We start from the raw sequence: 26,893 nt of genomic DNA on the forward strand, positions 1-26,893 counted from the left end.
CACGGGGGCAGGGGTAGCATGTGTGTGCATGGATGGTGCAGCATGAATGGATGGTGTAGGAGAAAGGGGGGGCTAACTGGGTGTCACCATCCTTTTGAGGTATCACCTCCCTTCTGGAGTGTCACCCAATGCAGCCTGCACCCCTGCACCCCCCAGAGATGCCAGTGGCCTAAGGCCTTGTCTGCATGAGTCAAAAGGTCCATTCCCCTCTTCCCCTGTTTTCACATTTTCCTGTTTGAATGGCACATAGCCCAATCCCTGGTTCTGGTGTGAGCAGTCTAGATGACATTTGTCACATTCAGCACATCTAAGCTGGAGTCTTTGTTTTAAAAAATGTGTAGTATTTGGGCTCACAGATACTAAATACTAAAAGTTTTATGACATCTCCTGGTAAAAAGATGAAGGTATTATGACATGGAGGAGAAGGAGAAAGAACTAACAAAATGGAGGATGAATGAACTCAGGGAGACTGCACAACAGAGAGAACGTGTCCCAAAGCCCAACATAATGACAAGAATATATGCTATGTCTAAATGCTTAGGGAGATATGAGTATATGTATGCTAAGGTTGCTACCTCTAATAAAATTAAAATAAAATAAAAATATCATATAATAAACGTAGGGACATTAAAACAGGAGAAACACTGTTTAATGTTGTCTTAAAGCTGCAGTGTCCAACTTGTTTAAAATACTTGCTTATTTTTAAAATTCTGAGCGTTTTATAAGGGGGCCATTGTTAACATCAGAATTGTGGAATAAAAAGGCATTAGCAACATGTCAGAAACTTAAAAAGAGAGAGAAGAAGACTGGGCAGATGTTATGGATTTTGGGGGTGTATAGTGGGTCTTAGATGCCCAGCTATAGTTCTTCAAGGAGAGATTGCAGAACTTAGATGCTGCAAAGGAAAAACCATAGTTCTATGACCCAATCAGTCATCTTTCTGAAAATGGCAGAACAAATGGGAAGAAAATTCCATTTTAATATCTTGTGTGGGGAGGGTATCATGGGAGAAGTTGGCCTTTGAGATATCCTGTCTCGGCAATAATAACAACAGATTTGTGACATCTGAGTTCCATGATGTTGTGCCCATGCAGTACTAAATTTTGCTGAAATTTCTCATCTGCTCTGGTATTTGAATAGTATTAATTTTTATTAAAGGTAACCAGTTAACATTCAGTTACATTTAAGCGTTTGGTGATGATGGACATTGCATAGCAATATGTCCACAGCACATATGCACATATACTATGCATAGCATATATGCACATGCACTATGCATAGTACTTATTAGTCCATCTTGTGCAGGAACTTTTGTACAGGATTTTGAGTAGTATATGAGGTGACAGATATGCCTTTTTCTTTGTCCGTGAAATGGGTTGGCCTTCTCAATATTGAAAACATGGTTCCTTTGCATAGATTGCTACCCAGCAATTTCTGCTGGCTACATCCTGTTTTCCTTTGGGAATCCAGCCTCCACTCTGTATGCTGTCATTTAATAGAAATATTGGTTACTGCATCTCCAGAGGAACATGGAATGCTTGCAGTTAAATGGAAAGTATAATACACTTGAACCTGTGTCTTGCTGGGACTGAAAAGTATATCATGTGAGTGTTATAAATAAAATATAAATGGTAAGGCTACTATGAAAAGGCTGCCTTAACTTGCTGTTCTGTCCTCATAAAACCAAGTATTTTTAGAAAAAGCAAGTGTGTGTGTGTGTGTGTGTGTGCGCGCACGCATGTGTGCATGAACACATGTACCATCGTGCAAGCTGTTAAAGTATATTTAAGTGGGTTAAAAATAAAGCGAAAGCAATCTGAACCACAAAGATTAATATCCAAAGTACATGAATATAAGCCATATCTTTGTCTTGCAGATATGAGCAGGTTTAAATGTCAGCATTTTGACTTTTCATTGGGTGGTATCTTAGAATCATATTGTTGCATGTGAACCAAAAGGATCGTCCAGCCCAAACCCCTGCCCTGCAAGAATATGTCTGGCAGTCCTCAGATATAACCATCTCTGTTTAAAAACCTCCAAAGAAGGAGCGTCTACCCCTCATTGAGGCAGTCTTCCCACTGTGGATTAGCTCTTACAACAACAAAAATTGACCCTAATTTTTAGCTAGAATCTCTCAACTGCAGTTTATAGAATTTAGCAAAAACTTCTTGGTTTATCAAGTTGTAACTATGTAGACAAATTCATTTCAGTTATAGGGCAAAATGTGGAAAAGTCAAGGAGTGTATGTGTAAATGTTTCTGTGAGGCACTGTATTTGTATGATTTTTCCCCCCATTCACATATAAGTTATCACTCATTTTCCCAGCCATTGACGGATTCAAATGCTGGTGTGAACCATCTTTCATCAAGAAGTTAACACAGACATTGTCCTGCTCTGAATAATTTATAAAATGCTCTCTAAATCATCTATTAATACATTTTATTATATATATATATATATATATATATATATATATATATATATATATAGAGAGAGAGAGAGAGAGAGAGAGAGAGAGAGAGAAGAATTTCTACATTAAAAGGTTATACAGTATAGGAGATTCCACACTGTTCCCTTGTGCTTTTGGAGCTGCTTGTGGAAACTTGTTTGCAGTTTTCCAATCCTAATTTATTATTTACTTATCTTAAAGTTTTTCTACTGGGTAAGAACACCATAGTGCTGACGGCATCGTTTTTGGGATTTTCTCCAGTAATAGTTATATTATGATAAATTCCAGCTATAAAAAGGGACCATTTTGGTGTCAATTTGCCCTTTAGCCATGACAGCAAAACTTTAGGAAATGGGAGCTGTGAAGATATGAGGCAGGGCTACGAAAAGATTGAACAGCTATAGTTTTGCAGTAACATGTCTCACACTTGATTCTCTGAAATCCATCTTCTCTGCAGAGATGCTCCATTGGCACATTGTCTTTTTCGTCCTTTTGCTGCTTTTAATTCATCACTTTAAAACAAATGATCAACACTTTAAGACTAGAAGCTCCCTTTTGGATTTCTGTGTTTCTTTTTTTCTTCTTTTGTCAAGCAAGTGCAAGAAGTATTTTAAATACCTGTTTATCTAAATGCACTCAAAGTGCTTGTTTTATCATAGTGTTATTTTCATTTTCTTTTAGTCATACTCTTTTTACTGTCTATAGGGGTAGGTGATAATTTCAGTCAATTCACAGAAAGGTTATTATTCAAAATTCACCCTTCTCTAATTTTTCCAAATTAAATTAAAATGTTTCCAGAATTTTTATATTAGTGATAGATACTACCAAGAACAGCCTTCAAGAATACATTGTATTAAGTAAACTACAGTACTTGCAAACAAAAATAGGTAGAACTGCAAAAATACATACACATTTTGATTCAATTCGTTTTTTAAAAAAACAAAAAAACTCAGTGTTTTAGATGAACTGAATTTTAAGTGTAAACATGAAAACTTAGAGGCTGGAGGCCGCCCCTTTTACAGTCAGATCGGAGCTGCGGCAACCGCATGCTGCAGCCCTGATCTGGCCTTTGCAAGGTGCAATAGCCGTGGCGTCACAACTTTACAGCACTCCTTCAGCGCTGTGTCATGCAGATGCAGCACTAGAGGAGCGATGTGACACCATGCGCTGTGTGATGTGGCACACGGTGTCATGCTGGCCTGGGGGCAGAGCCAGAGCTTGCGTCATATGGACGTGATGCCCCAACTCCACCTCCAACTCGGCTTTTCCTGCTAGCCTGCACAACCCCTTAAAAGTGACAGATTTGTTGAGTCTTAGTTCTTAGTTCATCATTCTGGATGAGGTGCCTTGAATGTGAGTTCCTGCATGGCAGAGGATTGGACTGGATGGTCCTTGTAGTCTCTTTCAACTCTATGATTTTATATATTCTAAAATAAATAAAACTATGTAAATACCAGTATTATACATTAGCATTTTAAATACATTCATTGCTACATTGTGTTACCCTGCACAAGACTGAGCTTTAACAAAGTAGAGTAAACTGAAACAATTACAACAGTATCTTGGATTTCAGTTGTCTCACTCTTCTTTACTGGAAGTCAATCTAGTTAAAATCTCCAGTTTTATGCTTGTCACCACAAACATTTTTCATCTCCCCTCTAAGAGTCTCAATAACAAATACTTCCCCAGAAATAGCTGACTTCATCTTAAAATAACTAACCTCCATGCCATCTAGAAATCTGTAAACTTTCACAGCAGCCTGTGAACCCACCCAAAGCAAAATGCCAGTTTGACATGAGTCAGAAGCACAATGCCTTGGGTCTGGACTATTTTGGCTAAGCCTCATCTCAAGCCATGGTGGGTTGCCAGGGCAGTCTTTCTATAGCAGGGGGTCCCAACATGGGATGCAAGAGGAAATTTCAGGCAGTGCAACAATGATCTAGATTCAGCTCTCTTTTGTCAGTCAAGACAAAATCTTGGAATTGCCTGAATCCACAAATAGACCTGTGGATTGCAATTAGCAAGAAAGTCCCAAGTTTTGACAAAAGAATGAATGAGAAGCAGGGGGAAAGCAGTAATTTAACAGCATTTATTAGCTTTCCTCAGTCACCCTCAGGAGAAGCACCCCAGCTCTGGGTGCCAGATCCTCTTTTGTGTTGGCACCTAGCCTGACCTTAACAAGGAAGACCTTCCTAGGACCCCCACCCCTTGTCCCATTACATAAAGGGTAACTTGTTCCCAGGGACCAGCAACCCACAGGAAAAATTCAAGAGACATCCCCTTTCCCAAATTGCTCCATAAGGGCGCTCACCATTACTGCTTCTTCAGATTCCTCCCCTCCACATATCTACCAGTGATCTCCTATTTAACTGTCCAACCTCCCTAGATAAGAGTGCAGGATAGGAGAAAACATAAACCTCTTGGAAAATGAGGAGAAAAGCATGTTTCTTTATGGCCTATAGAGTAGGTGAGAGAGAACAAGGAGCTCCAAAGAAAGGGAAAATGAATGGCAGAGAAGGTTGTGAGCCAAATGCTCTATCCACACGTCTCCATAACTGGCACTGCATGCCAAAATGCTACCTTTAATCCCCCCATCTCTGGTCCTTGAAGCCAGCAAAGACTTCCCTTCCCTGAAGCCAGGCATTGTTGCATGGGAACAGGTCTAAATATTCTTTGCTGAGGCTGTATCTGCAGTGTAGAAATAATGCAGTTTGACAACTGCCATGGCTGAATGCTATGGAATTCTGGAATTAGCAGTTTTGTCAGATATTTAACTTTCTCTTCCAGAGAGCTTTAGTGCCACAATGAACTATAAATCTCAAAATCCCATAGCATTGAGACATGCCAGTTAAAGCCGTGTCAAATGGCTTTATTTCTGTAGTACAGATTCAGCCTGGGTGAACTTTGCCTTCTTGTTGCACATTTCATATTTTGTTCCATATGAATTGAAAAAACTAATATTTATTGCTTATTTTCCCCATATATCATCTTTTTCAATGTAACTTTTTAATCTTTCTATAGGACCTTATTGCACTGGGAAAACCAGGGGGAAATAAGGGTGTTTAAACAGCAATTATTCCGTGCAAAATGTAATATTGCAATTAAGATTTTCACATGCATCACTATTAAACAGGCAATAAACAGGTGGTTCAAGTGGTTAAGATGCCAACTGTGTTGATTGCAAGATCTGCAGGTTGGCAGTTCAAGGCCAGGTATCACATGATGGGGTTAGCTCTCATCACTAGTCCCAGCTTCTGCTAATCTATCAAGTTTGAAAGCATGCAAAGGCAAGTAGATAAATGAGTACTGCTCCAGTGGGAATGTGCACAGTGTTCTGTGCAGTCATGCTGGCCACATGATCACAGAGTAGTCTCTGACAATGCTGGCTCTTCGGCTTAGTAACGGAGATGAGCACCACCCGCTATGGTCGGACATGACTTGACAACCTTGTCAACAGGGAATACCTTTACCTTTAAACAGTCAAAAAAACAGCAAGAAATCATTTTGGGGGTTGCCCCATGAATGATTTGTTATTGCCTGTTTAAGAGCGATGTCATGTGAAAATATTGATTGTGATATCACGTTTTGCATGGGATAATCACTGTTTAAATGCCCAATTTTGCCCTATTTCCCCTGTGTGATAAAGTCCTTTTAAATGTATCTTTAAATTTCATGGCTGCTTTTTTAACATTAAAAGTATTCCTGCCTAAGCTTGTGTTTTTGGCTTTCAATAAAAGCCAAACATGACATCCCTGATCAACTTTCTTCCAGCTAGCAGACTTCTAGTTAGGTTTGGCTGATTGGATCCATCTTGACACATCTCTACTTAGTACTCTCTCTTTCTTCCCCACACTAATGTCTGAATGTTTGAATTGCCCTCAAGCCTGAAACAAATGGGCAGTCTTGTAAAACAGAGTGTTCACCAAAGTGCTAAAGTAAAGGTGGCAGAAGCTAAATCGAGTGGGATTTCTGCAAAGAGTGCCTTTTCTTATTCCACCAAATTTGCCTGAGGTGAATTTACAAAGTGGCTTCTATCAAACTCAGGTGAGGCAGTAACTGGAATAGTAGCTTTAGAAGCTGTTAATGTAAAAGTCTCCACCTGCCTCTGGCCATTTCTCTTCAAAACAGCTGTCACAAGTGCAGTTGGTGTGTTTGTGTTGAACATGAGGGTGTGGAGGCTGCATGAGAGAACATATGTTAGACCATCCAATTTGCCTCCTAGTGTCACCCTATGCTTTTAAAAAAAGCATTGGTAGACTGAACTACCAATTTCATGTTACTATTTCATAGGGGGAAATGTGCTCATGTTTCCCATGTGTCATTTCGACCAGATTTTTGTTGGCAAGTCTGAAACAAGTGCTATCTTAACTCCAAAAACAAGCTTACATTAGGGGTCCATGTTGAATCAAATTTATTTTGCTCATATTTTCAACTGCATCACCCCGAAACATATGTTTCTCATATGTACTTTATGTTCAGAGATCTGATTAGTCTAAAAACCTAAAAATGCATATGAAAAATGTGCATAGAAAAGAGTGTACATTTCAAACATGTGTAGAAACATACTTTAGTGAGTATGTGAATCCATGCAAACTATCTATGTATACAATTAGTAAAAGGAGCACAAAACGTGCCTCTTTTTTGAAAGAAAATGTACAAAATTGGCATGTAAATGTTCCAGGAAAAGAAAGCAGTCTGCATGCAGAGGTGGGAAAGGAAGACATCCTTCCAAATGCAAAAGTCTTTTTAGAGATAGAACTTATCTCAAGAATGAATCTGGGGAAGAAAAGGTTCAGTTCCTCTCCATGCCTGCCCTAGATCCCATCCACTATCATCATCCACCCACAGTCCAGCAGGTTGCTACCATTCGAATTAGATGCCCACAGATCAGATTAGTTTGTACTCACATCTTGAACAGCAGAACAAACCACTCAAAATCCTCCTTCTATGGATTCCTCAAATGCCAGCATTTTGCAATGGAATATCACACCATAAGGCAGATGATAACCTATTATTCTCTGAAGGATATATGTTTGTACAAATATATCTATGTATAATAAAATATCAGTGGGAAAAGGAACAAAACTGGTTGCATGGCCACTGTCTTGTAGTGTGATCTGTTCTGTTTTTAAACTGTTTTTTCCCACTTGTTCTATCTTAGGATTGTACTTTCCCACTGTCTTTCCCTGAGAACATTTCCGTTGTTGCAGAGAGACATACTAATTGCACGCACTGAATGCAAACAAACATTGAAGCACTTTCAATCCATCCACCCAAAAAAACTGGCAGCAAAAGAGGATTATAATGGTAAACACCTTTGGCGTTGAACTATCATCTTTGCATGAACAGTACTTCTTGTATAAATTGCATGGGAATGAATGGGAAGATCAAATATTAACTTAGGTTAACAACCTTTCTACTGATTCCTGTCCTTCAAAAGGTAAATTGCTATCTCAGGTGTACTGAATGGGTTTTCCAAATCCTGTCAGTTTTAAAAGTGCTCCTGGTACCTCTTTGATGCTGGAATTAAAAGTTTCCAGAAATAGGAAGAGCAGTGTTATCTCTGAAGATGATTCTTGTAAGAAAAACTGCATCTGCATTGCAGAAATAATCCACTATAACACTGCTTTAACTGCCAGGGCTCAGTGCTATGGAATTCTGGGAATTGTAGTTTGTTGTGACACAATAGCTCTGTTTTAGTGCCACAACAAACTAGAGTTCCCAGAATTCCATAGCATTGAGCCCTGGTGGTTAAAGTGGTGTCACGTTATTTCTTCAACGCAGACAGGCTCTATATGAACAATAAAAACTTTGGAACACCTTAGGACATTATTTTGTACAAAATGGGATGTCTTAGGACATCATGGCCCTCCAGCACCGATCATATCTCAGATACCGTTCATCACCCTGGGGAAACAAAACACCTTTATTTGGGGGGTAAGGGACCATGTTTCTTCTTCTTAGTGTGCATAACTGCATCTAGACCATGTCCAGGTGTACTCACACAGCTGATCAGTAGCTGAAGTATGTTAGAACATAGCTATGCTAATTTCACCCTGGCTGCTTTTGTACACTCAGGGAAGAAGTGAGGAAGAAAGAGTAGTATCCTTACAACCAGAATATGTATGCTGGTGGAGACTTGAGCCAGCCTGCCAGTTGGCCATTAGTCAAAGATACAATGTCAGTACATGGAGGACCTACTTATATTTAATTCTGATGTTTTGTCCATCTATATTCAGGGAATAAACAAGAAATAATTCCATACCATCCCTTTCAAATCTATATCCATAGCAGTGAGTTTGCACACCCACATGCATGCAATAAATGGGATGATGAGGTGATAAAGCCAGTTCGATTTGTTGGGATGTTGCTGAACCTTTTGACAGATGTTTTTGTTCAGCACATCTCCAGACAAATCCACCATACGGTTCCTAGATGTGGAACCAACTCCACCAGAGCTGTTCAAACTGCATACTTATTGTGTATTGAACTATGCTGTAAACTTCCATTATCAGTTCCTGTTTGCCAACAGAAAATTATATTCAATGGCAATTTCACTGGACAAGTGCATTCCTGTTGAAGAATTCTAGGTAATTATACGCCTGTGTCATATTTGCTAGTTTATCAGATTCACACATATCCTTCCAGTCATGTGCTTTGTGTGCATTCTCTCTTTCTACCACACACCACAAACAGACACTTGCATTCACACACACACTAGGGGTCTGTGTTGGGGAGAAGATTCAGCTTGCACTTTGCTTTATTCATGGCTCATTTCAGTTCAGACACTTTGTAATGCACCCAGTTCAATTCAGAAACAAATCAGAAACTCACTTAAGGTATTAGCTAAAACAGCCCTATTTAAAGTTTTTTTAATCTTCAAATAATGTTTGTTTGAGTAAGATTTTGTATGGAGATACCAAAGAAATGCAATTTGTGCGTATAACAATCAAGTGTCCAAAAATTCCTTTTTAAAAAACTACACTCATTGGATTAGTTGGATTTGTTAATGATCCTATTGCTGTTGATTGTACATGTAATATGTTGATGTAATAATGTATTAAAATATTCCATTTACAGCACTATGGCTATGGGAGGAGGAAAATGGGGAAGCTAAGTTCAGGCTTTTCATCAGAAAACCACTAGTCAACACAGACACAAAAACGTCTGCGATTCTGAGCTGATGATCCATCACTGACATTTGGGAGCTTTAAGAGTCTTCAGTGCTTTTCAGCTCAAACCAATTGTCTATGTCCTATTGTCTGTTAAGAAAATATTAAGGATAATAGTACTTTAATGCAGCATCCTTTCTTATCTGAGGTAACTTTGATGATGCTTGACAAAATGTGAAAGCAAGAAAGAGAACCAAGTGGGTGACAGAGCCAAAGCAAATGGAACGTATTGCTCTGTTTTCATTTGGCAAAGAGGGGGAAAGCAGTGTGTATAAACTGGAAATATCACTAAGAGCAACATAAGTATTTTCCATTTTGTTTTTTGTGCAGCATTTAATCTCCACTTTCAAGATAGCAGCACAAAGTTATCAAAGAAAACTGTGAATAAAGGAAACCTAAAAATATTTCTTTGTGTGGGCTATTACATAGGGAGATGACAAAGAAGACAGCGATTCAAACATTAAAGTGTATCAATACGTCTTGAGTCCAGCCTAGTCTCCCATATAAACCTGCTTAGGTCTGATATCTTTGCTGGAGAGCTTTCCTGTGGTCCTGCCACCCTTGAAGGCACATTTGGTGGATACACAAGAAAAGATCTTCTCAGTGTCTCTCCCCAGGGTACCTGCTCAGTGTTGCACTTCTGCCAGCAAAAACCTTTGTATTTGGGCAAGCTTTTGATGATTGACTGGTTGATGCGAAAAGGACTTTGGCTAGATGTGGCACTTTATATGCCTGTGCTTTCAATAGTTCCACTTTGATTTATTTTTAATATTACACTTAGTTTAGCTGCATTTTAACATTATAGCCAGAATCCACTCAAGGGTATGTATGTGTGGCTTGTTTTAGGTGGCACTCTGTCCAAACCCACTCCTCTGGAAGCTGTCAAGTTCAAAGAGCTGCTGTGATGGTTTTTTATGGCCACAGAAGGGAGGGGAAGGGGAGGAAAAAGGCCTGGACAAAGAATCAGAAACTGTGTTGTAAATATGTTTTTAAGTGCCTTCTGACCCCATTGCATCTTGCCAGGCAGGAAGGAAGAGGCAAGAAAACAAATATTCCTTGTTTCCTTTCCCCTGAAGAACTGCAGGATGGAAGGAAGACAGCCCTTGCTGTTTGGTTACATCCTTCTGTCTACCTTTCCTCTCCACAGCCATTGTGATACCTATATCTGTGCTGCCAGGAGCAAAGGAACAGCAGATTTGTGGCTGTGAAGCATCCCATTCCACGTCTACAGTGCAGGATCTTGGCCTATAACTTTTGGTATTTTATCTATGTTATCTATTTACACACACACATTATTTTTATTATTTTGTTTTATTTTAAAAGTTCATTTTTATCCAACATCTATTTAAAACACCTTTCAATTACATACACATACACACACAAAGTCCTTGCAGGACTTGGTCAGGACACATAGAAAGACAGTGGCTGCTCCTAGATTGTAGAACTGCCATCTGTGGTTGGGTCCACTTGGAATACTTTTTATGTTCTCAATTTTAGCTGGATCTCCTTCATTTCTGAGTTTTCACAAATATTAATTAAAATAGTGGTGATATTATAGGGGGAAGAGATTCCAGTATAGTATTATGAATTTCTGGACAGACCTAATAGGACTGAAGATGTTCTTATTTAGGCAGGGCTTTTAAATTTTAATTATGGCAGTGTAGTGTTTGTGCAATCTGGTGTAATGTATTTTTAAAAATTTCAGTCTTTTAATGAAACTGTGTTGTATATATGTTTTTAAGTGTTTTAAATGTTTTAACCATGTTTTTATTAGTACTGATATTTAGCATTCTTTTAACTTTTGTAATCAATGTTTTAACAGTTTTTGTTTTGTAACCTAGTGTTTAAAATGCTGGAACCTATTTTGGGAGAAAGGTAGGATATAAATGCGATCAACTAATACATTAATTAATCCAAACATTAGGAAGAACTTCTGTATTATAAAAGCTGTTCAACAATAGAATAGACTGCCTCAGAATGTAGGGGACTCTCCCTCTTTGGAGATCTTTAAACAGAGATTGGATGCCCATTTGGGGGGTTCTTTAGCTGTGCATTCCTGCATGGCAGGGAATTAGACTATAGATGTGCCTTCTAGTTCTGTGATTTTGGTCCAAAATATACTGCAGAAATAGTCCCGTGTGAGACTGCCCTGGCTCAGTGCTAGTGAATCCTGGTAATTTTAGTTTATTGTGGCATCACAGCTCTTTGATAGAGAAGTCTAAATGTCTCACAAAACTACAATTCACAGAATTCCCTACCATTGAGCCAGGGCAGTTAAAACAGTCTCAAACTGGAGTATTTATACAGTGTGTCTTGGACCTTTGTCATTCTACAAGGACCTCTTCATGCAAATTCTTTTTACACTATATAGCATGTAGACTTACACAGTATACCAAATGACGTCTGAATAATGCAGAATAAAGTAGGTACTGTTAGATCTCATGATTTGAGGAGAGAAAACTATGCTTCCTGGTTACAGGACAACACAGGATTCCAATCTTAGTACCAACTACAGTAGACATATTGAAATGAATAGCACTTGTTAGTCAATATTAATTTCAACATCATTGATTTCAATGCCTCTACTATAGAATCATAGAATCGTAGAGTTGGAAGAGACCACTAGGGCCATCCAGTCCAACCCCCTGCCATGCAGGAAAGCTGAGACTAAAACCAGAATGAGCTGTGTATATGTAGTTAGAGAAAAAATGGAGGGAGGGATTCTTTCTTTAAACCTAAACTGCAGTTTGCAATGTATAGATACCAGATATCTCTTTCATTTAGAAATTTTGCTTAAGAGGAGAAATGGAGCAGATAATTGTGAATGAGTGATCACCTAAAATGCCTCCTTGACCATAAGTAGCTGTGGAGAACCCATTACAGCAAGTCCTGAGACAATGTCCCCCCAAACCAAGCAGCTTGTTTGGCTGGGTTACTGGGGATCTACATTGTTTCATGATGGCTTGATAGGGAACCTATCATGGGATTTGGGGGTATTAGTTGGAAGCTAGCAAAAACAAATGCAGCAATAAAACTTTGAGTCAGGAAGAACAGTATTATTTGTCTTCCTACAAAATAAAATAAATAATGTTGTAACAAATGTTGAGATAAAGGTGACCCTGAGACTAAGGGAAAAATGCTCTCATTGTCAATAATATCTCTGTGTTTACTGGCAGTCAAGCAGCTATTGCTCTGGAAGGCTTCCTAATTTGGTATCAGCAGACACATGGTCTTTATCCTAACCTTACAGTACAGAGCTAGCATGACAATAATAATTTTCAATTTCCATCTTTTGATCTGATACAAGAGAGAGAGAGAGGGAGAGAGATTGCATTTTAAAAGCTTAAATGTAAAATCAAGTACTTTATTTCTTATTTCATTTTCTTTTTAAAAAAAACATGATTGAAATGTGTGACTAATACTGCAATCCAACACCATCCAGGTGGAGTATTAACATGGTTCTGTGTTCCTCCACCACCACTGAAGGCAGCTTTGCACTTGCCCCTAAGCCAATTTATTTTACAGTTCCTGGCTGCAAGTCTGTAGCTGGGAGATGAAAACTGATCCAGAAAGGCACAATTTGAAACTTCAGAAATTCACTGGAGATTCTGGAGGGTAACAGAAGTTTTCTATTCCTTGTCACAGAACTGCAAGGTGCAACAGACTTAAAGTGCTTTAAATTTGTCTTCTGGTTTTAGTGGGAAAATGGTAGAAGGATTGGATTCCTCTTTCTGCAACATCCAAAAAAGACATATCCTTGCATGACCATCTGTTCTGGCCCATAGTTCTTGTAAACCTTTTCCATTATGAATATGATACATGAATGTGTATATGTGTGTATCTACACATGTATATGTATGTATGCTTGTATGTTTTATGAGTGTTATGCTTTATTATTTTTATGATTTTTTGCTGTAACTAACTGTACCTCATATTTTGGTCTATGGCTGTAAATAAATGATGTTGATGAACTGCTATGGTTCCATCCATCTGAATCCTGGGACATTTATAATTCTCAAAGAGCTCTAGTGCCTCAGCAAACCATAAACCCCAAGATTCCATAGGATGTAGCCAGGGAAATAAAAGATGAATCACAGTGCTATCATTGTGTAATGTGAAAGGACCCTACATGTGCAAGGATGTGCCACATATCTAGGGGTGGCTACAGAGTTAATAGAAGACAGCTTATGTGGTTCAGCTCAGACAAGAGACCACCCTTGAAGGCTGGTCCCACTACTGTGATCACCAGCAGGCTTCAACAGAACCAGGTGAAATGGGTGCCAGAAAATTGACTCAATTCCTTCCCTACCAATTTATTGTTGTAATCCATACAGGAAAGCCATTTTATTTTTTAACTTTTTTTCTTCAGTTATCACATTTGTCTGCTCTTCAGTTAACTGTATGTCTCCACTGTCCTCTTGGGCTGCATCTGCACTCCAAAAATAATCCAGTTTGACACTACTTTAACTGCCATGTCTCCATGCTATGAAATTCTGGGAATGTTGGTTTTGTGATATATTTAGCCTTCCCTGTCAGAGAGCTCTGGTGCCACAACAAACTACAAATCCCAGGATTCCATAGGATTGAGCCATGGAAGTTAAAGTGGTGTCAAACTGAATTATTTCTGCAGTACCAAAGTTTGCTTACTTTTCGTGCTGCAAGCATTATATTTAGATTCTGTTTCCTTATTAGTTGCCCAAATATCATTTTATTATTTCACAAATTATAGAGGTTTTCCTGAAAGAGAGTGGTTCAAATACTTTGAAACTTCTTTCACTTCCTTGCAAACTCTCTCTTCTAACCCTCCATGCTAGGAACTGTAGAGGGAAGCAGAAAGAGAGGAAGGACACATGCTAGATGGATGGACTCTATCAAGGAGGTCATGGGTATGAATTTGCAGGACCTGAGTAGAGCAGTGGAGCATAGGAAGTCTTGGAGATGTCTCATCTACAGGGTCGCCATAGGTCAAGATCGACTCGAGGGTGGATAACAACAACAACAAGTACACCACTGAATGGAATGGTAATGGTTGTGACATAAACAGCTTGCAAAATTAAAATTATACATTTAAATTATGGTATCATACACACAGCCTAAGTGTATTTACATTTACAGTGCACCCTTGCCTTACTGGGGAATTCTGTTCTGGACCCCTCCACGTGAGGCAAATAGCGCATATGCTCAAGCCCCATTGAAAATAATGGCGCTCGTGCATGACGCACACGCCACTGCAACCCCGTCGTGTGGCTTTCACACTGTACATTATTTCATGTAGTTAAAGTGAAGATTTTGTAAGTTGTGATATGTTTCAAGAAAATTTTAAAATATTTTAATGTTATTTTTTTAAAAAAAATACTTTTAAAAAAGAAGAACCCTACATCCGTCCCAACTGACATCATCAGACTTGGGAGGGAGTGAAAAAGACAGGCCCAGTTCCATCAGGTCTAGCCATGAATTCTGTGACTTACGTCACCTTCTTTAATCTTATTGTATTGTATTGTATTGTATTGTATTCTCTGTATTTTTTTGCTGTAACCTGCCCAGATTTCTTGTGATTGGGTGGGCTGTAAACCCACTGAAACCATATCTGCAGTGTTTTAAAGGGATACTAATGAACACTACAGTCCACTTCTACCAAAAGGCAGATGTTTGGGGAGCAGTGGTGTCGCCCTTTCTTAGGGTGTCACCTGGTGTGGTCTGCACCCCCTAGTAATGCCCCTGCTGACAGGTATTCCTTCACATTTCCACAGGCATCTTTCTAATTACCATGTGCTTGATTTCAAAGCGCCGGCCTGGGGGCAATTTTAGGGCTTGGGAGAGCGGAGCATCCACATGCTCCTGAACCCTACCATGTCATAATGGCTTGCCCCATCCACACGGGGGCCGCCATGATGATGTACGCACAGCACAGCATCCATAAGACACCATGCAGGCATCACTATTGCACACGAGGGGGCAAATTGCACCCGGCACATGCCCTAAAAAGAACCTACCAGGAGTAGGTTCTTTTTAGGGCTCCCGGAAGCCATGCCATTTACTTGCTGCAGCCTCTGTGTGGGACAGAAAAGGGTGGTGTCTTGGCGCTCCTTTCTCTCCATCTGTATCCCCCCTTAATTACTTGCTTTTTCTCTTTTAATGTAACATTCTCAGGAGCAGAATGATCTATAAATTTCATCATCTCTTGAGTTCTCATTTTTTCATTACTCTAATTGTTCTATCTTTTTGACTCATCAGCTTCTGACTTTTTTTAAAAAAGTAAATATGAGAATGTGTGGGCATTTTTATGGGCATTCCTTCTAATATAATCATATAGTATTTTGTTCCAGGGGGGGGGGGAGGTGTTACCTAACATGCTCAAATTTTACTTCAGAGTAAGACATCTCACAGTTTTGAGAAATAAAAATATCAAAGGAAAACCATACTTCACTTCTTATATTGATTTTGAAAGTGTAAATGGGATCAATTCTTATCAAAATGCAAATTGATCAAATGTATCCCTCTTTTCTAAATATGTTCCATTTATTTATTTATTTTCTTCATTTAGACTGAGAGCTTTTAAAATGTATTGCTTTTGTACATATAAAGCACTCCACATCATCATACCATCAAAGGAACAAAAACAGTAATAATTCTTATGGTAATACTAATAGTAATCTTAGCAAAACAACAGAAAACTATTGAGTGCTTCACTGGGGGAAAAAACACATTAGCATTTAAAAGAGAAAAAGAAAAGGGAATCTATTGCTTTCAGATCTTTAGAAATGCACATTAAGTTAATATAATACATTGAAAAGTTTTGTCATTGATTATAACTATATAAAGCTCAGCTCACCCACCAGTCATTAAACCAGGCTTGTTTTCCTACAAGGTTGATTGTAGACAGCTCAGCTCCCACTTGGTGGCAAAACAGAAGCTGCTCAGCTCATATAATAACAATTCTCAGTGTTCATTTGGAGAATACCTTTACTGTTACAATTCTTTACTTTATTCATGGTCAGAAAAAAAAAAGCCACTGATGCACCAACTTATCAAAGTGCTATACATGGGGAAAACAGCATGTGAATTAATTATCCTTGCTAATTAGCACGACTTGAATTCCACTGTGGGAGAACGGCGAGATATAAGTCTTGGAAATAAAGAAATAAAAAGAAGAAGACCAAGAATCTTGTTGGGGACTTATGCTCAGATAACCTTGGAATGCCGGATCGGGACACAGCAATTGCACCCACTGCCCCGATCCAGCTATTTGCCAGCTCAAAAAGAGGCAGCAAAATGCCGCTCCTTTTTGAAACGGCAAAAGGGCACCCTTTCTGCTGCTGCCACAGCTTTGTTGCGCTCAGGCAGCGGGTGGCTTCTAATGCTGCACTTATGGAGCACTGTGTAGCCAGCCCATATGTGGGCAGACAGGTGGCTTCTGGGTGGCTTCCAGGTGGCATCGGTGTAGTATCAGGGTGTGCGTCATGAGTACGCCACGCCCCTACACCACCCACAAGGCAGCTTTTAGTGCTGGTCTGTAGCAGTCTCATGACAGTTAAAGTGAAGTATAGTGTTATAATGGTGTATTGTAAAAGGGCCTGTGGACTTACAGTGATGAGACCCTAAGAAGATCATAAATGGATCTTAAGAAGCTCAAGGAGGCTGGAATGCTATTACCTTTCTTGGTAATACTATATCTGAGAATGAGAATGTTCATTGTATTATTCACAATTTGCACACCGCGTGTTGCATTTATAGGTTTTTTTCTCTCTCCAGAGCCTTTAAAAAATAATTCTAAATGGTGACGTTTGTTGTTCCATGTTATAGTAATTTAAAAATGAATTCCATTAAAATCAGAACATTATACTGTGACAATTTACCTTCAGTGGTGTGTGATAAACAAGGACCCTCAGAATGACATGTTTGACACATAGAAAGTTCAGCATATAATGTGCCATGTATTCATCAAGCAAGGCTTCCGCATGTTGGTCATACAAGATTGTGTCATAAAGCTCTGTTTAAATTACAGGGATGTTTTGTGAAGAGTTTGAGTTGTACAAAGGATAAGATCTCCCCCTGCTGGCTCTTTAGAGTAAAAATCATAGGGCAAAGAGAAAGGGATATGACAATGTCAGGCATGTTAAGGTTCTTTTTTAAAAATAGAATTATTTCATGAAGGTTGTTTCGGTATATGAAACTGTGTGCCACATAACCATAGTCATATCCTATAAAGGCACATATTGGACTTATTAAATGTATATGTAACTAGAAACCTTGATGGACTTTTTGTTCCTTCAGTATGTAGACTGGTGGGAATGAAGCAGCCTTCCTGGTGTTGTCAGACAGCAACTTTCAGCAGCCCTAGCTGACACCACCAATGAAGAAAATGCTGGGAAATGCAGTCCAAGAACATTGGAGGGCCACATGATTCCCAGCCCCAATGTAGCTATTACTTTTTCTCAGTCTGTGCATGTACTGAAATAGACTTGTGCATGTATATTCTGATAAAAAGTGTGTCCTTAGGCTGCAATCCTATGCACATTAATTTGGGTGTAAGCTCTGCAAACACATTGAAAATCACCTCATGAATAGCTATGCATAGGACTGGGCTACAAATAGGAATGGCAGTTTCTTCTTCCTGTCCTAGAAAGAGTTAATGAGATAATGAAGTTCTGAATAATAACATTTGCCAGACAAGATTTTTGACCTTGATCAAGATCATTGCTTTCCCCTTGGTGTGTGTGTGTGTGATGAGGGTAGATATATATGTTTCTGCATACACAAAAATAGTATTGTACAAAAATTTGATGTTTCCTGTAAAAACATTTGCTGGCATCCTGTTCAGTGTATATAATGTTATTAGCCAGACTTATTGATATCACAAATATCATTAACATTGTAGCAGCATTACAATGACTACACATTACAGTGACTGCACATGACCTTAGAAGCCAGACAGCTGCACTGGCAAAGGGAATTTTGAGGCCTAGAGTGGAGCACTAAATGAAAATGCATGCAGCCCTCTCCCACCAGTGAGGCAGAATGTGAGACAGGACCTTACAGGGAAATGTAACTACAGTGGGGGATATGGGTTTACAGCAGAGCTTCAATGACATAGCTATGTCTGACAAGGATCTTGGGCATTGTTTTTGTTTGTGGCTATCATTTGTTGTAGTCCCCCTCCCCATACAAACCCTCCCCAGAATTTAAAAAAAATATATATATCTGCATTCAGATTAAATATATATTGGCAACTGAAAGGAGAGGAGTGGGGAGGAAGAGCGCATATATATACTCAACTATATGTCAACGTAATGTTTAAGTTGAGGACAGGTTTTGGGCCCAAAATTGTGGATGTTGATATGACCCATGGATAAGTCGAGGGTAAAACGTAGGTGTGTGTAACAAAGAATCTAAAAGATGAAGCAAAGAAAAAAATGCCAAAGAACTTAGAAAATTCTGACAGACATAACTGTGTTTACACTGAAGAATGAAAGGGTGAATGAAGAGATTGGGATCAGTACTTCTAGAACAGATCCCGCTCTTGCCTTTCATCAGGGGATGGTTCTCTTTTAAAATAAGAATTAAAGTACAGTACTAACATTGATCCATGGATAAGTCGATTCTGGTTTTTTGGGCCAATTTTTGATCAAAATTTTTAGACTTATACATGAGTATATACAGTATACAAAAACTCTTATAATCTCCCTCAGCAGGAGAAAAAAACTTGTGAAAAAATTGTTCTCACATGCAAAAATGGAATAAGTGAAGATTTTCATCCCTAGCTAAGAATAGCCCTAGCTAGGAGAACAGTGGACTTCAGACTTTTTCAGCGTTGGGATCTAACTTTAGCCCTAGAATCATAAAATGATAGAGTTGGACCATCAAGTCCAGCCCTCTGCTCAATGCAAGATCTTCAGCTAAAGGACCCTCAGTTGCCCAGCCTCTTTATGAAGATGTCCAGAGCAGGCTCCACCACCTCTCTAGCCAGTTGGTTCAAAACTGCTCTTACTGTCATGAAGTTCCTTCTAATGTTCATTTGAAATCTACACTCCTGTAACTTCAAACCATTAGATTTGATCCTACCCTCTGGGCAGCAAATAACAGGGCTGCCTTCATTCTTCCCCATGGCTGCTCTTTAGCCATTTAAAAATAAAATCATGTCATCCCCTCAGTCTTCTCTTCCCCAAACTGAACATGCTCTGCTCCTTCAACCTATCATCATATGTATTGTTCTCAAAACCTCTCCTCATTCTTGATGCCTGTCAGGGTGTCCTGCCATAATAAATGTGAATATTGGTAGTTGTGGATGCTGGGCTTGCAAGCATTGAGGCAGCTGGGTTTGAGCAGAGGGAGGTGTAGAGCTGGCGGAGGTGAGCATCAAAGTCAGTCCATTGGGAAAGCAATGTGAGTCTGCTTGGGACAGAGGATGGGGTTCTGGGAATGGAATGCTGCAAAGTGGAGTAGGGACTGGGCTAACTATCATTGATATTATTGGCATTGGCTTTTTGCTTCAATCTGAGCAGTGATTGTCTTGTTGTGCATAACTGCTCAATAATTCCTTTCTGGTTGAACTACAAAGTCTGAGTATTGAGTTGATAGTGACAGGATTTTACAATGCCCTTCTCTGCACCCACTCCAGCTAGTCTATATGCTTCTTAAAAGGTGGTGTCATGAACTGAATGCAGTTCTCCAGATGAGGCCTGACCAGCACAGAATATAGTGGGATGATTATGTCCCTTGACTTAGAAACTATACTTCCATTGTTTTTTGTGGGGTTTTTGGGCTATGTGGCCATGTTCTAGAAGAGTTTCCTCCTGACGTTTTGCTAGCATCTGTGGCTGGCATCTTCAGAGAATGCTTGCCTGCTCCCTACCCCCCACCCTCCCATGCCTTTAAGTGGCTTTGGGAAGCCAGTTATAGACACGGAAGGACAAGGGAAGAGGAGGAACTGGTGCACACTGGCTCTTCCTCTTTTTCTACTCTTCTGTCCCTTCAGCTGTCTCTGTATAATCCATTCTATTTTTTTCCTTGGTATTGAGATTGTACATCTGTACTCTTCTTTGGTAACTTGTTCTTCCTTGCATTCCCCATACATATAGGAAGCCCCCACTTATCTGATAGGTTAGGTTCGGGAGCACTGTCAGAAAGTGGAATCAGTTGTAAAGTGGAACACAGGATATTTTAGCTTGCAAATGCATTTTTAGCCACCGAAAAGCATAAGTAGCACACTATATATCACAACTGGATGCATGTAAAGCTTAATAACACACACTATAGATGGTATATTATAAGCACAAAAACTATACAGTAATACTGTAAGAGATGCACTACCTACACTCTCAGAAGTATCATGAACAACTGAACACAGAGTGAAGGAGCACTGCCCACAGAAGCACCATAAACTGAACACAGGGAAAGACAGAAAAGGTGCCAAGCTGCACTCACTTTGGACTGCTACAGAGGGTCAGTTTGGAATGCTTGCATTTCCACGTTGCTTGCAAAGAGCTGAGATGGGAGGAAAGCTGCCGCTGCCTCTGTAGTCAGCTTGGTACCTTTCTCCACCTCTCATATTGCTTTTCAAGCAGTATATATGTGAAAGCAGTCCAAAGTGAGCTTCCACAGGAATAAGAATTGATGTAAGTTTGCTCTTTTCATGCTTGCAAATTACATGGACAAGTTCCATTAATTCAAGGTCCACTCTGTTTTAAAGCAACTGTGTCTGTGTGTGTATACAAGCAGTCCCAAGTAAGTCTTGTAGGCAAGAGGAAATGATGAAAGGGCAGACCTCTAGTTAAATTAATAGAATCTGTCTGTAATTTGCAAGCACTGAAATAGCAAGGCATCAAAAATGAGGTGTCAAAAAGAAGGTACTTCCTGTATTCTTTTTTCTTCTAACTTCCTCTTTGAGTTTGCTATGCAGCCACATTAGCTTTTTCAGATTTTTCCCATTTTTCTTATTCCATTGGATTATTTATGATTATGCTTTTGAACATGTTACAAACCCCTTTTTAATATTTCAGCATATATATGTATGGTGGTGGCAGTATAGCCCACTGTAGATGATGCATATATACAGTCAGTTGTCTCATCAATCCACTAGCTGAAGACCAATGGTATAGAAATATGATCGTTTACTGGGAACGTTACAGAAATATCTAAACTATGGGTTTAACATTGTTTCCCCACAACATTATCTCTAATTCCCTGGGCTTATCCTAAAAGACTGTAATTTGTCAGGCTGTGAAGAATTGTTAACAAGAGATCCCAAATGCTTCCTTTTAATGTAAGTATATTAGATTGTATGTATATATAATCCTGTTTAGAATAGAATCATGTATGTACAAGAATAATAACAAGATAATATTTTAGTGTTTGCAACGCTAAAATATATCACAGTGATACAGCATTCACTCGACATGGAGACAGGGTCTTGGGGTGAATCCCTCTTCAATTAACAAGTAGCAGGGAAGGGAAGGGAAAAGTCTCTCCCTCTAAAGAAATGGTATCAGAACTGTGGATAGATGAGCAACTGAAATTAGTCTAAAGCACCTCCATTTATCATTGCAATATGTCCTGGACTACCTGAGTGTAATGAAGTAATCTAAGTCAAACACTTAGATCATCAGAGATAATGTGCTCACCTATGGAGCTGGTACTTACCCAAATGTACTGTTGTTTTAGCCATCTGTCTTTAGCCTCAAATTCATGGAAAAGAGAAATGTAGGAAGGCAAATATATCTGAAAATTTAGTTGGCTGAAATATATAACCTTCTGCCATTATAGAACATTGTCATCTTGTGTTGACTTGTCAAAACATTCACCCAAAACCGTTTGAGTGTCAGAATCATTTTTTGTGTTGTAATTTTACCATCTCATATCTTAAAATATGCAAGTAATAAAGGCTGTTTTATAACTGTGCTGATTCCTGTCAGCCCCAGTTTGTAGTAAATGGCAGTCCCACTAAGAAAACACAGATCCTCCTATTTAGAAGTTCATAATCTTCAAATTAGAGGGCTACCAAGTTGTAGTGGTTAGTGTCAGACTAGAACTTGAGAGCAGAGCTTTAAAAAGTTACAGTTTGGTTTACAGCCCCCAGATTCTCCTAGCTACCATAGCCATTGGAAGGTACCCCCCCCCCCCCCCCCAAATCCATGCTCTATTAGATAGATTTGTTCTCAATCTCCATTCAGATATGAAGCTCACTAAATGACCTTGAGCCAGTCATTCTATTCAGGTATTCATGAAGTTTAAAAACTTGAAGGGATGTCATACTGAGGAGGGAGCTGACTTGTTTTCTGCTTCTCCAGAGAACAGGACCCAGAGCAATGGATGCAAGCTCCAGGAAAAGAGATTCCACTTCAACATTAGGAGGAACTTCCTAACAGTAAGGGCTGTTCGACAGTGGAACACATTCCCTCGGAGTGTAGTGGAGTTTCCTTCCTTGGAGGTCTTTAAGCAGAGGTGGATGGTCATCTGTCAGGGATGCTTTGACTGAGAGTTCCTGCATGGCAGGGGGTTGGACTGGATGGCCCTTGCGGTCTCTTCCAATTCTATGATTATCCCTGCTTGTTAGTTACTCAGGTCCTCTTGTTTACCTTTTAAAAACATGAGACAACATTTGCCCTCATCCAATCTGCTTGGATGTCTCCTCCAAGAATCCTCCAAGATGATTGACAGTGACCCTGAGATTATATCTGTAAATTGCTTCAGTACCCTACAGATTTCACACAGTCCTGGAGAACTGAATTCATTTATCCCGGTATTCCTTTACTGCTTCTTTTTCCTATTTTATACTGCAGCCTGCTTACTGCATAATTTTCATCAGTTAGAATAATAGAATAATAGAATCCTAGAGTTGGAGGAGACCGCAAGGGCCATCCAGTCCAACCCCCTGCCATGCAGGAACTCTCAGTCAAAGCATCCCTGACAGATAACCATCCACCTCTGCTTAAAAACCTCCAAGGAAGGCATTGAATAATCTTCTCTATGCAGTGGCCCCTGATATTTCCATGGTTTTTTGTCTTCCCCTAAACAAAGTCATGACATCGGTCACACCATGTAGCCCCTTCTCTGGACATCCAGATGAACAGCACAAATATTTTTAGGGTGGGATCTTTTGTATGTAAACCCCAGTAGATGTAGTTGCAGTAACGTGGAAGCATCTGTATTAAAAGAGCCACCATTTTGGAAGTCAGTAGAAAAACAGTATCTACTACATAATGTGCCTGCAGAAGAATATAGCAGCTGTTGTTCTTTAAAGTGTTGGTGGTCATGTCAGTGCACCTTCCTTTCATTAGTAACTGATTAAAACCATGACGCTCTCTGACTAATGTATGGGGTCATTGTAACAACATAACAGCCAATATGTTGATACAAATATTTAAAATCAGGGTTCCAAAACAATATTTAGCACCTGTCTGCTTGTCTTAATCATGTTTACAAATATATTTTGTTTTCAATTAAGTATAGGTGAAGCTCTTTGCTGCCTGTCATAAGAACGTTGCCATCATAATTACTTCCTTGCATGACTTTATTACACTTAATTTTGCTGTTATCTCACATAATTATGCATTTCCAATTAGGCTTTTCCCCCTTTTCATGCTAGGCAGTCACAATGATTATATAATTTGGAGTAATTTTAGGGAAGATTTCACATGCTGAACATACTAGAATATGGGTAGAACTGAGACTACATTATCATCTGTTTAAAATTTAAACTGCCAGAATAGTTTGAGAAGATTTATTGACATAAACAGCAACATCCAAAGTTTTCCTTTGAGAAAGCTGGTGTTATAGAATGGATTTAAAATGTGCCTGTGGGATTATTGATTGAGTAAAACCATGGGAACACATGATGGCAGTGTCAAAATGTCAAAATTAATTGGCCCACACTGGTTTCTGGGCCCAGTACCTTTAGAACCATTAGCTATCTTGGTATAGAACAACCAAAGGACTGACTTTTCCATGTGGCATTGTCACTTTAAGGTTTTCGGTCCCTTCATCATGTGGAGTAGTCCTGGTACTGGAGAGCAGACACATTGTATGTCCCTTCCATGTGGTCTGGATAGATTAGCTGGTGTCATCTTGATTATTATGAGAGGAATATGGAAGGTTCATATTCCGCAGTAGTGGTTGGTAACCTCCCCCCCCCCCCTTTGCCAGGGGCCACCTTTACCTTGATGGTCATGTGGACCCTCATAGCAATACTGGATGAGGTTAAAAGGAGTGTACAAAATGCTACTGTGAGACTAGAGAAAGCACCTAAGGCTGATTTTACAGCCTTTGACCTCTCCGGATTCTCCAGACCACCCCAAAGCTACTAAGACTATCAACTCACCTTTTAAATACTGTTAAGTCTATCTATCTATCATCTACAATGTTCAATAACAGAAGCTGCCATCCCTTCCTCCTTTCCTCCCTTTTATCAGACAGGCTTTTGGATGGAGAGAGATTCTACCACCTACAGAAGGTTGAATTGATCACTTCTAGAGAGAGCTTTTGGGATTAACCAAGGACTGCTGAAAGCTGAGACCACTTGGAGCCCTAAGGCTAAAATGTTATGCTAGAAGGAACCATCTTGAACCATGTCCTCCTCTGCCATGCTCTAGAGAAATACTGGCTGTACACTTTTACTAGAACAAATAGATCTGAATACTGTTCATGGCATATAAATGTAGAGTTGTATGTATGTCACTTTACCGTCCTTCTGCAAGTTCCCTGCAAAACACCTCCCTCAGTCTCACGAGTCTGCTTTAAAGTGATGACACCCCCCCACACACACACACACTTTGCCATATAGTGGCCAGGAGAGACTTTGGGGTACCTGGGCAGCAAATGACTATATTTGAGAGAAAAGACCTGTTAAGGGACCACTGTTGTTTTCTTATAGTTGCAGATCAGCAGGGGCTGCTGTTTAAGCACCCTGAGCTCTTTGCCAGCCACTAACTGGCCAAGTGAGCATACATTTGCCTTTTCATGTGTGGATGGAACTGCTGTGCCCAGAAGAATGTACGAACTTGCCCACTGGACTGGTCTTTAAAATTTAACAAGAAAACACAGCTTGTGTACAATTTTCAACCAAATCAGTTCAACATTGAATCCTAACTTTCCCTAAACTGGTAGTCTCCAGACATGTGAGACTCATATCAACCCAAGTCATCAAGCTCAATGTTCAAGGATGACAAGAGTTTGGCTACAAAACATCTGGGGAGCAACATGTTGAGGGACATTGCTCTAACAACTATGTTAACCAGATTTCACACAATTTTTAAATCCTCTGACTCAGATACAGGTGACAACTGGATATGTGCAACTGTGAGCCATGCTTAAGTGGATTCATATTCCTCATGCACATCTCTTGTTAAAGTCATATAATACTAGAAAAAATGTATTTGCATGCTCATGAAAAATCATGCAGGAATATGACCCCCCCATGGCTGCATGTTCTATGAAAAGGAATTTCCTCTTGTCTGAATTTGCCCACAGCCTTCTGTGGTTCCTCAGTTTCACCAGAGTGCTACAGCATTCTTCTTTCAGCTGACAAGACCAGAATTAGACTGTGCTGCAATGTCACAGAAAGTGCTTGCACAGCAAGCAGGAAAATATCCTACATGGCATCATAATCATTACAACATAACTTGGCCCAAAAAATGTGTCTTTGCAAATCAGATTATTTTGAAGTGGATTATATAATTAGCAACCAATAGTGATATTTTCTGGATCATTTGTTTTAAACACAACCTAATTGTAATTAGATTGCATTAATGCATTATGATTAAGCTTCTGTTGAAAGCTACTTGACTTCTGATCACACCTGCATATATCACCCATGATATATGATTGAAGCTAATGTTGTCTTTTCTCCCATGCTGGTTGCCTTTAATCATGAAACCACTGAGTTCAACACACGTTACTGAATCAAGAGGGAGCTATTTCTAATGAAAGGATGTGAGGGGACAGTTCATGTTCTTTCACAATAATGAAGATAGTTACACATTGCTTAAATGATTAAATAACTTGTCACATGCCTTGTTTCTTCTTCACTATTTGAAATGTATCAGCTCAGGTCGCAAAGGGTACTCATTTTACCCAAAGGTCAGCTGATCAGTGGAAATGAGACAATGAGTATTAGGTTCAAAATGTGTCTCTTTATTAAAAAGTAAGTAGGGTCAGGAATTTCATTTTACTTTATTAGAAACTCATATACATGCAGGGCAAAATTTATCAAAATGTAAATGTGGGTGAAATGAGAAACTGACAAGATTTTCTGACAAGATCAGAATTTGCCAAAATT

At 39.4% G+C, this 26,893-nt stretch overlaps 1 protein-coding gene across 2 annotated transcripts in view; it reads left to right on the forward strand.

The window, feature by feature from the left end:
• PCDH11X (protocadherin 11 X-linked) overlaps window positions 1–26,893 on the forward strand; it is a 553,290-nt gene that overhangs the window by 373,361 nt on the left and 153,036 nt on the right. The window lies entirely within an intron of this gene.

The sequence above is a fragment of the Sceloporus undulatus genome, chromosome 7 (genome assembly GCF_019175285.1).
Source record: "Sceloporus undulatus isolate JIND9_A2432 ecotype Alabama chromosome 7, SceUnd_v1.1, whole genome shotgun sequence".
Classification (NCBI taxonomy): domain Eukaryota; kingdom Metazoa; phylum Chordata; class Lepidosauria; order Squamata; family Phrynosomatidae; genus Sceloporus; species Sceloporus undulatus.